Raw genomic sequence first — 14,729 nt, forward strand, 5'->3', positions numbered from 1 at the left:
GGAAAGCCTTTGCAAATAACTGCAAGTTCCTCTTTACAAGGTAAGCATAAATGTAAACATCCAACTTACAATCACAACAGAAAGTTAGCCAATGAGAAGATCAATTACAATGGAAAGCCTTTGGAAATAACTGCAATTTCCTCTTTACAAGGTAAGAATGAATGTAAACATCTCACAACAGAAAGTTAGCCAATGAGAAGATCAATTACTATGGCCCCAATAAATGTGAGTGATGATTCTCATACCACATGGCATAAAGATAGCTTGAAAAATATTCTACTTACACGTTATCATCTTCCCAATTCTATGACATGATTATGGAATTTAAGATGTTTAACTTGCAACCTTAGTAAGTGATAGGCTATAGCTCACACAAAAGATCCCATAAGTCCTACAAAATCACATGTCAATACATGATAAAATCATGTAACTGCACACCATAAAAATGTTAATTCTATAAATCATGTAGCTAAAAGTGAATTCTCTCCATAGTTAAGGTGGACTAACCACCAAAAAGATTGACCATTGTTGATGGATTTTTGAGCAATTTCAGATTCTTAACTATATTGTTAAATGACAACAGTAGATATTACAAATGTGCACTCAAACAAAATGTCATGTTACATTTCAATGATTACAAGTGTATGTTTTTCTCCATACTAAAAGTAGTGAGACTACACATCCCAAGTTTATGTATATTGTTCTTTGTGGGTATTGTCAATTGCCTTTTACTATTTTAACATATAAGTGAATGTTAAGAAAAACAATGCATAGGGTGGTTACTGCTAGCACTAAAACCTATCTTAATTAATATGGCGATTGAAATTAACTCTCCAAATATATAACCACCCACCCTTAAGTGTCTCTCCTTCTAGTGGTTGCTCCTCAGATACTTCATGTTTTAACTCTCTTTTTGGGCTCTCATATAAATGATCAACGGGGATAATGTTGGAAACCTAATCTGTTATGATTATGTTGTTATGGTTATGTTGGAGTACTTCATTTTAACTCTCTTTTTGGGCTCTCATATACATGATCAACGGGGGGTAATGTTGGAAACTTAATCTGTTACGGTTATGTTGTTATGGTTATGTTGGATTATTTAATCAGTTACTAAAGTCCAATAAACCCTAGAATCTAAATCAAACTATTTCAACATTGTATTTATATGTACAATATTCTTAATAAGAATTGAATTCATTTTCCAATAGTGGTATAAATGAATTCAATTTGTATTAAGAATATTGTACATATAAATACAATCTTGAAATAGTTAGCTTTTGTTTCCAAAGTGAATTCAATTTGTATTAAGAATATTGCACATATAAATACAATCTTGAAATAGTTAGCTTTTGTTTCCAAAGTTTATTGGACTTTAATAACTAATTACATAATGCACCATAACCATAATCTTGAAATAGTTAGTTTTTGTTTCCAAAATTTATTGGACTTTAATAACTAATTACATAATGCACCATAACCATAACCCTAATAGATTAGGTGTCCAACATATTTTATTTTATATAGATAATTTTTCTAGTATAATAATTTTAAAAGTTTATAAAAAAAAGTCCAATTATGACATTATTATCTCTATCAATATATATGTCAAGTTTTAATAGTGCTAAGTACTTGTGGTTTTACAATAGCTTTGTTGCACTTCAAACCACACTTGTGATTTTACAACAACTTTCTCATCAATGTTCCTTCGCTTCCCTGGCTTAATATACCGTTCAAATTCTCTTGTTTTCGGGAATTTTTTTTTTTTAATAATTTGTCATAAATACTTGTCTGGTGTGAATCAATTAGATTTTTTATATTAAAAAAAAAATAAATTGATAACCTTCATATAAGAAGTGACAACACTAACTATTCCACGTCTTACACACAAATCTTATAATTTAAATTATTTAAGTAATTTTATAATTATTTAATATAAAAATAATCAGTAAACAAATAAATTCAAATGCCAGATAATTTTGCTGATTAATTCAAATCGGAAATTGATATGAATTACGAAAAAGAATTCAGAATTCCCAAATACGTTTAACGCTTTTTTATATATATGTTGCCGCTTTATTTATTTCTTTTATTTAAGAAAAAATATTACACTACTTCTAATTTCGGTTTAGCTAGAAAAACCGAAAACAGGAAACAAATGGAATCGTTGTGGATTAGTAATATAGTACAATAACATCCACCTATCTCATTTTATAAGCCATAAACACCTGTGTACGTATAAGTAATTTCTAAATGAAATTTAATGACACTATTTTTGGCAGCATAGGTGACATGAGAGAAGAAAAATTAAAGGACATCCAAAAATTAATAGATACACTGAGAAATATGTTCACCGGAAGCTAATCATCAAAATCCAGACTGAACAATTTTTTTCGTTTTAAATTAACGATAGATTGAAATGTAATCTAAACATTTCAAATAAAAAAATTACAAGACATGCATTTTCGATGTTAATTTTTTTCATTTTCAACCTTGGGCAGAAGCTGGACATCACTCAAATGGCCTTGCAAGATTATTACTCTTAAACAGTCTTGTGACATGATTAAATTAATGTCTGTGGATCTACACAACTTGTGAGATCGTCTGTACAAACGAGAACTTGAAGGATTTTCTCAAATGCATTGCAATCTGCATATTTTAATCATTGATGACTAACCTTGGGAAAGAAGAAACCATTATCATGGGGGTGGAAAAGAAATCACTGGTGTGGGCATGGAAGTAATTGGGTTCATTTAGAAAAGGTACAATTCATGTAATTTTCATGAAAAGGGCTTGTAGAGACTTCAACATGTCCGTATTTGTTAGCACGTATCCTTCTTCCATCTGTGAGAAACAAAAAGTGAAGTGTATTAGATAAGACGCTTAGTTAAATCCAAATCTGGAAACCTCTTTTCTTTTTTTCTAAACGTACATTCATGGGGGATGAGGAAGTTTTGAAAACCTAAGTATTAAATGTCAAATCAAACGTAGCTTTTGAAAATGAGAGAATGTTTGCATTCACCACTGTAAGCTGAAGTGCATCCAGCTCTACAACGAATTTTAGTAGCAAGCCTTTCCTTTTCTAGTAGTGGGCATGGATAAGAACATTTCTATTGGTAAGGCGTATCTCAATTTCGGGAGTTGATAAAAAATGGCAATGTTTGTATTAAAGAATTAAAACCCACTGGTCAGCTCTAAGAAAGAGAGTCTAAACCAGGAGAGTCTAGCTCTGTGTTGTTCATGCACATTACACATTAAATAGAAAACATGGTTTTAGGGAAGTTATAACAACATCCTAAGAAATAGAAACTTATTCCTATCCTGAGGTTATGTGAACCAACTCAACCCATTCTAGGATATTTTCCATTATCTTCAACACTCCCCCTTAATGGAGAATGGGTTCACAAATATGCCTAACATCTCCATAAACATTTGAAACTTAACTTTTCCAAGAGGCTTAGTGAAAATGTCTGCAACATTATCACATGTATTACAATATTCCAAATGAATTTCTTTTGATTGCACTTTCTCCTTGACAAAGTGGAATTGTGTATCAATATCTTTAGTCTTTTTGGGAAACACCAGATTATTGGCAAGTTTGATTGAACTCTGATTGTCGCATCTGATTTTTGTTGCATCTATTTGTTTTTCCCTGACATCCTGGATAAGTCTCTGCAACCAAACTGCCTCACACATTGCTGCACATATGGCTTGATACTCTGTTTCCACTGAGGACAAGGAGACTGTGTTCTGCTTCTTGCTATTCCATGTGATCACCCCGGATCCAATGCTAAATGCATAACCTGTTATAGATCTGTGATCATCTACATTTCCAGCCCAATCTAAATCTGCAAATCCTACCAATCTAACATCAAAGAAGTCAGTGTAAATAATACCTAATCTACAGTGCCTTGTAGATCACTCAAAACACTTTTCATTGCATTCCAATGGCTTCCAAGTGGCTTAGACATAAATTGAAGTAGCACGCTGACTGCATAAGCCAAATCAGGTCTGGTGGTGGTTAGGTAGATTAGACTCCCAACCAGCGGTCTGTAAAGTGTTGCATCCGTGGCTTTTGATCCATCCTCACACTGCAATTTGATGTTCGACTGTAATGGTACCGTTGCAGGCTTACATCGATCCATCCTAAACATTTCTAACAGGACTTTGACATACTTTGCTTGGGACATAGATGTTTGACCTGAATCTCTCCAGATCTAAATACCTAAACAATATTTGAGTTCACCGAGGTGTTTCATTTCAAACACTTGCGACATCTGTTGCTTGATTTCATCGATTAGATATGTAGCATCACCTATAATGATCAAATCATCTACATACAGTGAAATCAACACTGCGCGCCCTTTTTCATCTTTCATGGTGTAAAGATTAGGGTAATTTTTACTTCTATTATAGCCAGCTTGTAGAAAAAATGAATCAATATTTTCATACCAAGACCTGGGAGCTTGTTTTAGTCCATAAAGTGCTTTCTTCAATCCACAGACTAAATGTTCTTTTCCTTTCTGGACAAACCCTTCTGGTTGCTCTAGATAAACCTCTTCTTTTAGTTCTCCATTCAAAAATGCAGACTTTACATCTAGTCGATGCATCATCCAATGTTTCTTAGTAGCTAAAGCGATTAAGATTCTGATAGTGTTCAATTTAGCTACAGAGGCAAAGGTTTCTTCATAGTCTATCCCTTCTTTTTGTGAGTACCCCTTTGCTACCAACCTAGATTTTAGTTTTTCTATGGTTCCATCTGCATTAATCTTCAGTTTATATAACCATTTACAACCTATGGTTTGTTTTCATCTAGGAAGTTCAACCAATTCCCAAGTGTTATTTCTGATTATTGAATCATATTCCTATTCCATCGTTGTTTTCCATTCACTACATTCATTTTCTTCTTTATAACTAGAAGGTTCAACCACATTCATCATACTAGTTATAAAATAATTTTCCATATATCTTGCAGGAAATTGAGCTTTCCTACCTAATCTCCTGAGTGGTGGGGTGGCTTCAAACCTTATTTGATCATCATTTTCTTTTTATTCCTATTGTTGTTGCTGCTGCTATTGTTGCTATTTTTGTTTTTGTTGTTGTTGCTATTGCTGTTGTTGTTCATCCTTTGCCTTTGTTTGTTGCTGACCCTGATTGTTCTCTGCTTCTTCTTCCACCAAGTACAGAATGTTCCATTCCTCATTGTGCTCATCAAATTCTTCATGAGCCTGCGCATGGAATTTGACATCTCTACTAACAAAAATCTTGTGAGTAGAGGGATTAAATAATCTGTCAGCTTTATACTATGAACAATATCCTATAAAGGTACGTCTGATGGCTTTTGAATCTAATTTTCTTCTATATTCCTTTAGAATGTGGGAAAATGATTTAGATCCAAATATTCTTAAGTGTTTTATTGCAGGCTTAAATCCATATAATTCTTCACAAGGAGTTTTAGACTCAAGACTCTTTGTAGGACTCCTAGTTTTCAAATAAATTGCAGTATTCACTGCTTTAGCCCAAAAACTATTCGAAAGGTTCTTACCTTTCAACATACTCCTAGCACATTCCACCAGTGTTCTGTAATTTCTTTCTATTACTCCATTTTGCTGTGGAGTATGGGGTACTGTGAACTGCTGCAAAATTCCATGATCTTTACAATCCCTTATAAGCTCATCCTTCTTGTATTCTCCCCCTTGATCAGAACAAATAATTTTTATCCATTTCCCTATTTGTCTTTCAACATATTTTTAAACTGCTTAAATTATTCGAATGTATGGCTCTTCTTACTTAACAAATACACCCAAGAAAGCTTCATACGGTCACCAATAAACAGTAGAAAATACAGTGCACCTCCAAATGATTTTGTCTGCATGGGTCCACAAAGGTCTCTGTGCAGTAATTCAAGTATATCCCTATGTTTCTTTTCTACTGGAATAGGGAATTCTTCTCTATGCATTTTTCCTAATGTATAGGCATCGCAATCATTATGTACTTGCTTTAGCATAAGAAGATCTCTTACCATTACCTTCTTTTGTAGTAACAACAAATCATTGTAGTTGATGTGGCCAAATCTCTGATGCCATAGCTCTTCTATAATCAGGCTCGCTATTGTCAATGCTCGAACTGGTGTAGGTATTACATCCAACTTGTACAGTCCTCCTATTCGGATTCCTGTAGCAATTGTCTTCATGCCATCTAGCAGATCTTTAATATAACAGCTAGATTTAAAGAATTCAACTTTCAAATCTTGATCTGTAATCATGGATAAATAAATCAAGTTCTTTGTTACACCAAGCACATACATAACATTATGAATTTTTTTGATATTACCATTAGGTAGAACGACGGAAACTTTCCCACAACCTTTGATTTGATGACTTCTATCATCACCTAGGTAAATCTGTGCTCCTTCGTTGATTTCTTTAAAATCTTCAAACCATTGCTTATTCCCTGTCATGTGTGTTGACGCTTCTAAATCTACATACCAGATGTCTGCATCAACATTCTCATCAGGATCTACCATGAATAATTTGAAATTTTGAACATGATTGTCATTCGCGAGATGACCCACATGCCTTTTCTGCTTTTGTTGTTCTTCATGATATTTCTTCTTCCTGCGCTTCCTAGCAATATGACCCAGTTTTCCGCAATAAAAATATTTAGTTTTAGAGTAGTTTCTATTTGGATGCATACCTTGGGTCTGATTCGGTCTTTTGTGTGAGCTTGCTCTGTTTTTCTATTGTGCGCTTCCTTTCCCTTTGAAGAAGTTTTTCTTCACCATTAATGCAAGAATGGCACTCTGGGCTTCAGAGTCAATCTTATTTCTTCTTCCTACATCAGTATTCCTGTCAGCTCTTCAAATTTCAAGATCTTCGCTCTGGCATTTATCCTAGTGTTGAACATTTGGTAATCATCAATAACACCATTCATGGTAGTTGTTACAAGATCTGTGTCATCAATTGTATGACCAATGTCTGCCAATTTGTTGTTCAGATTTTTGATCCTTGCTACGAATGAAGCAATTGTTTCATTCCCCTCCATATTCATGGATAGGATTTTACTCTTGAGGAACAGAAGACGATTTGAATTCCTGATCTCATACAAATCCTTCAAAACTCTCCAGATCTCATTAGCTATCTTACATTCTCTAATGTGTCGTATGATGCAGTATTTCACTGAAATATTCAACAATGTCCTTGCTTTACCTTCTCGCTTCTCCCAGTCTGGGATCGATGCTGATCCAGCCGCGAGCTTCGGCTCATCCCCATTCACAACCATCTAAGCACTCTGATCGTCTAGAAAAGTCTGCATCTTGAATTTCCAATTTGCATAATTGGAACCATCGAGCTTGTTATGCTCATTCAAACATGCTTCAAACATATTGTTATTAATATTGACAATTTAGAAGAAAAAAAAATTCGACAAGTAAAAGAAGATGTTAGATTTACCCCAGATCTGAGACAGAGACAGATCATTGATCTTCAATGTTGTTTGATCTCACAGCACACTCGGTGATCACTGTGTCTTCCTTCACATCCTCTAAACAACCTTTTGTTGTCAGCTACAACCTTGTTCTTGACTTCCCCACGTAGCTTTTATGATTTACATGATCGTTGAAGATGTACATGACTTATCTGCAACGTCATTGCAGCTGTACATGGAATACGTATGATGGCCAAAATAAAAATCTGCGTGAAGGAGCTATAGTGCACTCGTCATAGTGATACTCCTCCTAACCTGCGATGATTCCGGTTTCGTCGCAGTTATACTCCTCAAAACAATGATGATTTCTATTCAGTGACACCCACCGGCCAGTGTACAGGTTCCTCAGCCTTGGCACTCTGATACCATGATAAAAAATGGCAATGTTTGTATTAAAGATTTTAAACCCACTAGTCAGTTCTACGAAAGAGAGTCTGAACCAGGAGAGTCTGGCTCTGCAGAATGCTCTACATTTCTTGTGCACATTACACATTAAATAGAAAACATGGTTTTAGGGAAGTTAGAACAACTCCTAAGAAATAGAAACTAATTCCTATCCCGAGGTTACGTGAACCAACTCAACCTATTCTAGGATATTCTCCATTATCTTCAACAGGAGTCAGCACTCCTCCTATTGTGACATCTTTATAATCTTCAGATGAATCAACGGAAGGAGAAGAAACTTTGTCTAAATATTGGTCATCGACGGAATTCTCCTTCTTCTTGACATACACAACGGACTAAACAATTTTTTTAGGGGTATGTTGTCTTGATTTTGTCATGCAACTGCTTCACATATTTGACATAATCACCGAGTACCGAGATCTTTTTTGTCTGCATTAATTCACCTAATTCAAACTCCACTATCCATAAAGACAAAATTTTACTTACAGAAAAAAATGTAATTTTTATTGAAAGAACCATTGTAGAAATCACCAATCCGTCCTTATAAGTAGATCTACAAATATATTTTGAGCAAATTTTTACGCCAGACTTTAAGGTACATATGTATTGAGTATAAAATTACCTTCTTGAGACCAGGAACTATGCTAGAAAGAGAAATGAATCTCTAACCCAGTTTATCACATTGTTTTCTCTCAACCATTATGTGGTCTTGACTGTTCCACGATGTTGTGTTTTGTACTTGTTTGGACTACTTGCTTCTAGCAGACACGGTTGAAATTTGTATATCTGAAGGTCTGTCATTGCCCGGGAAGAATTGAGTTGGGGAAACATTAGATGCATTGTTATTAGAGTGGCTAATATTCGAGATGCAGCTATTGTCATGTGCTCCAGAAGGAAGGACCAGGGCAGAGCCATGCCACAATCTACAATGTACCAGGTACACAAGTAAAAGGTTCATGAGTCATAAAATATTAAAAGAGATGAGATTCCTCGTCAAAGAGTAGCACCTAGAGTGAAAGAAGTCAGAATGAGTGTTAGAACTGTCTGTCCACATGACGTTGACCCCAGAGAAGCAAGAAGGCTAGCAGGTAATAACTCATACGTGTAGCCAAGAACCTCAATTAAACTCTATGGTTAGCAATTAAATAAGAAGCGAAGAACTCAAAGCAAGAACACATTGCAAGAAAGATGGTTTCCACACCAGGGAAATTCCAACTTGATTAAGGGTTCCATTTTGCGGTATGGGTGACACTGAAACAGGTGACAAGTTATCAAGTCAGAGAGGAACTGCCTTAGGGTTTTCAAAAATTGAGTAGCCGTAAAAGAAAGAATAGCAATAACTACTTGAAATAAAATGTATTACACATGTGTAAACATGGGGGGTGACCACAACAAACATTGAGTCCATCTGTAGTCATTCCATATAAACTCGAAACGTGTGGTGATGCAAAAATAGAATCCATAAGGATTAATCTGTTGAAAAACATTGATCATGCCATCGAATAAGGGTTCTTGAGGCTCTTACTAATGAAAAGTAGATACAATCTTGAACCAAACCCTCATGCTCCTTTGAACGCAGTTGCAGAGCATAGATGGAGGTAAGGAAAATGGCGGTTATGATGAGGAGATCGGGGGTGGGTCGTTACCCTAAACCACGTTGGCCATTTTGAGCCATTCGATGGAGAGCCAGATCGCTCAAGATTATTTTTGAATCCCAAGTGTTTGTAGACATATTTCAATAGAATCAATGTTGAGTGTGCCAAGTGGGTTTGATTTTAAACAAATGTCAAATTATGAGAAAAAGGTGTCAAGCTGAGAGGAGAAGAGTGGGCACAAAAATGTGTGCCAGATGTAAAATGGAGAGGAGAAGTGTAGACAAAAATGAGAAGTGAACTGATTCAAAAGAGAAGCCTATCAGCCTAATTATAGAATTGATTTGAGCACATTTCAAAAGTCAATTTTAGATTTAATACAACTCTAAAAAAATTGGAAAATAAGTTTTTGTAAATTAAAAGATTTACGTGGCTAAATTAATTTATTTTATGAAAGTATGAGAAATAAATCTATGGGGAAAATTCATAAAAGGGTGAGCATATGCTTATTTTTATTTAACATTATATATTTTATATTGGAACTAATAAATATGCTTCTTTATTATGTTAGAAATTTATGAGGGCATTTTTATAATTTCTTGATTAAAGACTTGAGAGAGTATTAATGGAAGAGATGGAACATATATTTCATTTAGCGAAAAGAAATATTAATGCGATTTTATTTAGGTATGTTATGAGAACAAAATATGAAACTAACTCTCAAGAATATAAAAGAATATGTAACTGCTCATTTCAAGGGGTTGGTTTTTTTTTGGGGGGGTGGGGCGGGGGGGTAAATTAGAGGATGGCAGACTGGAGATGAAGACTTATTATTTTTACATCCATAATGTACTTTCCTTACTAGTTCTTATTATTGTGACTATGAGGCTTTGATTAATAATAACATGATTCATTTCTTTTCTTTTTCTTCTTATGTGTTCTTCTTAACTAAGGGTTTATATTTTTTGGTTCATTGTGCAAGACTAATGCTTTAACTTGATTATACAAAAAAATTGGATGAAAAAATTGATTCAAATTCTTCTGAATACATCATCTTTAACGATTTTAAATAATATTTTAATCTAATTTATTCAGGTTGAATTCAAAATGATACAAGCTATATAGGATTTACTTGCACATTAAACTTGGATACTATAAAAACCAGTTCGTTTATTCTATTTCTCTCTTAATCTTATTGTTGTTCTTCATTGTATTTATTTCACTAGTACATGTGGTTGATTGAGAATAATTTGACTTGATCATATTATTTAATCTCAAACACATTAATTTTATTTAAAAAAAAAATCCATTTTTTTTTATCTAGAAATAATTAAATCAAATATTCCAATTGTTTTGTTGTAGGATAAATTAATAATGATACTTGATGTCATATTACTTTTTCTACACTTATGAATTAGATGCATTCAATTCAACTTCTTGTAACTTCTTTATTTTCCATTCATTCTAATTTTAACTTTTATTAACCCTAATATCATGTGTGAATTATGATATATATTTGACCTCATTTTTTTCATGAATGATACTTTATTTAACTAAGTTTCATATGATATGTGCCTACCACCTTTCTTTCCCTAAAATTTTATTTTATTTAAAACACTCTTTTATCATTAATCTAGCCTTATTATTTTTCTTTTAAAGAAAATTTACTTAATTAATATTAGAATAGGGAATACCCATTGAGCAGGACGGAGGACAACCCTTGGCATCTGAAGTGGGAGGATTCTTAGAATCCACAACGAATGTGTTCTTTGTTATGAGAACAATCTGATAACTAACAAGAACAATTGCATTTAGCTTTGATATTAGATGTATTTGTTTTTTTAGGTCAAGATGAATTGTGAAGGGTAATGAAATTGCAATTTTTTTTGTTAGTTTGAGCGATGATGTTCTAATGCTTGATCAAACCCTCAAGATTTATGGAATTATTTGAAATTTGCTTGAACTTTTGTCAATAAAAAGGAAGATAAGAAGGAATATTTACATAGTTGCCAAAAATTTCCTATAACTTGTCTGACCTCTCAAGATATGTCAATACCATTAAGGAATTTAGACTTCTGTGATCCATAACATTGTCTAGATAATCTTCGGCAAAATCACATAATCAATCTTTTGTCGACGCGTTTCGAACCAACCAGTGTGGTTCATATGTCAATACCTTTTTGAGGTTAAGATTTGTTCTTTTTATTTTTTATGCATCTATATTGGACTTACGACTAGATGTTTGGGTAATTGAATTGGAGCCAATGTTTGTGATTATTTCTGAGTATTTTGTTTAAGGGTAATGTAGGCTTTAACCCCATACAAAAATTACCTCAATAAGGAATCTTCAAAAAAAAAAGAAATGGCGAGAACATAAAATAAATATACACAAAGATTTTCCCTTGGATCCGAAATCTAGGATTACCATATTGATTTTTCACTATATTCCTTTCAATGCTACAATACATATGTATACATGTCGAAGCATTCATAAAACCCAATCCATTAAACATGGATTAGAACATAACAATAGTTCCCTTGACCAGATCTACATAATACCATGGGAAAAAAACCATCATGCCCAAAATCATGTGCAAAAATCATGCACAGAAACATAGGTAGGTCTGCCCACCATCTTTGGGTCTTCTCGCTATTCGTGGGTTTACCAATCTATTATTGGGTCTACATAAAAACAAAAAAAAAACAAAAAAGTTCTCGGGGTACTGTCCAAGACCCCGTGTAGGGGGGCTATCGCCCCATTGAAGACCCCCCAACAAGGGGGATTTATTCCCTTGTTTTTCCCGACACAACATAAAATGTGTGAAGCTGGTCGTGGAAAGAATATAACACACACCCAACAATTAAGTTTTTTTTTAGTTTGACATCCTTACCTTTTGGCTATATGGTTTTGTGCCCTTATCTATTGGATGTTTTGCATAAATATCCTAATAGATTGTCTCATAAGTTAGAAAGCCCTAAAGTATAAGTTTTCTAACGAGGACTTGCCTTCATATAATTCAACTAAGTTGTCTAATCAATGTGGCCCTTCTTGAAAGGTTTAGAATTTTATGAGACAATGTTATGAAACCAGCTCAAGAAAAGATAGAAAAGAAAGATCAACGCCTTAGAATTCAGCCTCTTCGAGGGGGCAACCTCCTTTACATTACATAAATGAACAATTCTTGGATGATACAAATGACAAAACCTCCTTTCTATATATAGGAGTCTAAGGAGTCACAATATAATCCAGCCGACCTAACAATAATAACATAAAGCCACAAAAATAACAATAGAGGGATTCTATGGGGCACATAAATAACAATATGGGGGTAATAGGGGCACAACAATATAAATAAGGGGTATAACTACAATAGTAATGGGGTAATCACTAGTATTATAGGGACCCAACATGCCCCTCTCCTTCAAAAAAGTGTTGTCCTCAACGCTTGAGCAGTTCTGGATACTTCTGCATAAAATTCTCATCCTCCCATGTGGAATCTTCAGCGGATAAGTTCTTCCACTTGATAAGATACTCTGAAATTGATCGATTTCGTAGCTGTCGAGTTCTTGTTTCTGTGACTGCTTCCGGTTCCAATATAATTTTTCCTTCCTCGTCAAGTTCTGGCAATATTGTTTGAACTGGGAGCTTGTCGCCTATAACCTTCTTTAAACATGAAACATGGAAAACTGGGTGCAATCGAGAAGCTGCAGGAAGCTCCAATTTGTATGCCATAGTACCAATCTTTTCCAACACCTTGTACGGACCATAATACTTTGGTGATAATTTATTATCCTTCTTAGCTTGCTTTAGGGACATTTGCTTATATGGTTGTAGCCGTAGGAATACCCAATCACCTACATCAAAACTTCTTTCACTGCGATGTTGATCTGCCTGTTGTTTCATTCTATTTTGTGCCAACACGAGGTTATCCTTTAAGAGTTGGAGGACTTGTTGTTGATGTTCGATGTGATGTTCCACTGCCTGAACCTTAGAATTTTCTCTTAAATATGATGTGATTGATGGTGGTTGGTACCCATAAAGTGCCATAAATGGGGTCATTTTTGTTGCTGTATGGAAGGAAGTGTTATACCACCATTCAGCCAGAGGCAACCATTTGACCCATTGTGTCTGTTTATCAGATACAAAGCAACGAAGATATCCTTCCAAACATTTGTTTACTATCTCAGTTTTCCCATCAGATTGAGGATGATAAGATGAGCTATGAGCTAACTGAGTACCAAGACAAGAAAATAATTCTGTCCAAAAATTTCCAGTGAAAATGGGATCTCTGTCACTTACAATAATCTTTGGGTTTCCATGTAGCTTTTGAACTGTTTCCATAAATGCAGTAGAAACTGTACTGGCTTTAAATGGATGTGATAATGCACAAAAGTGTGCATACTTGGTAAGTCTGTCAACTACCACCATGATGACACTCTTTCCCTCAGACTTGGGTAAACCTGTGATAAAATCCATTGAAACCTCCTCCCAACGTTGGCTTGGAATGGATAAAGGTTGTAATAGACCCGGTGTCTTAATTGTTTCAACTTTATTTTGTTGGCAAACCAAACATTCCGCCACAAACTTTTGAATATCTGATTTAAGGCCATCCCAAAAAAATTCCTTCTTAACCCTGTGGTAAGTTTTTAAAAATCCTGAGTGCCCTCCTAAGGGAGAAGTGTGCAATTCCATAAGAATCTTTTGTTTTAGCTGGGAATTCTTACAGAGGTATAAGCGATCTTTGTACCATAACGAATCATTTTTCCAGCTAAATGTATCAGAAGTACTGGAATCTTGTTGTAGCTTTCGAATAAGTGCCCACACTTCTTCATCATTCTTCCATTCCTCCTTTGCTTCGTTTATCCAATCTGGTTGGATAATAGAAATGGCACACAACAATGCTTCCATATCCTCATCCTTTCTTGAGAGTGCATCTGCCACCACATTTTGCTTCCCTTTTTTGTAGATGATTTCAAAGTCATAACCCAACATCTTTGTGACCCACTTTTGTTGCTCTTCAGAGGATAATCTTTGTTCTAAAAAGTATTTAAGGCTATCATGATCCGTTTTTACCTTGAAGTGTCTTCCCATTAGGTAGGGTCGCCATTTCTTAAGTGCATGGAGTATTGCCAACATTTCCTTCTCATAAATAGCTTTGCTTAAAAACTTTCCCTTGATTGGACGACTTTCAAAAGCAATGGGTCTTTCATCTTGCATTAGAACAGCACCAATTCCATTTCCTGAAG

At 34.6% G+C, this 14,729-nt stretch overlaps 1 pseudogene; it reads right to left on the reverse strand.

Moving 5' to 3' along the window:
- Positions 1 to 2,769: 2,769 nt before the first annotated feature.
- Positions 2,770 to 8,848, reverse strand: LOC149183082 (transcription factor bHLH25-like; annotated as a pseudogene).
- Positions 8,849 to 14,729: the final 5,881 nt, after the last annotated feature.

Source organism: Pinus tabuliformis, chromosome 3_2, assembly GCF_031772625.1.
Source record: "Pinus tabuliformis cultivar Carrire ecotype Pingquan chromosome 3_2, CPIR1, whole genome shotgun sequence".
In the NCBI taxonomy this organism is placed as follows: Eukaryota; Viridiplantae; Streptophyta; class Pinopsida; order Pinales; family Pinaceae; genus Pinus; species Pinus tabuliformis.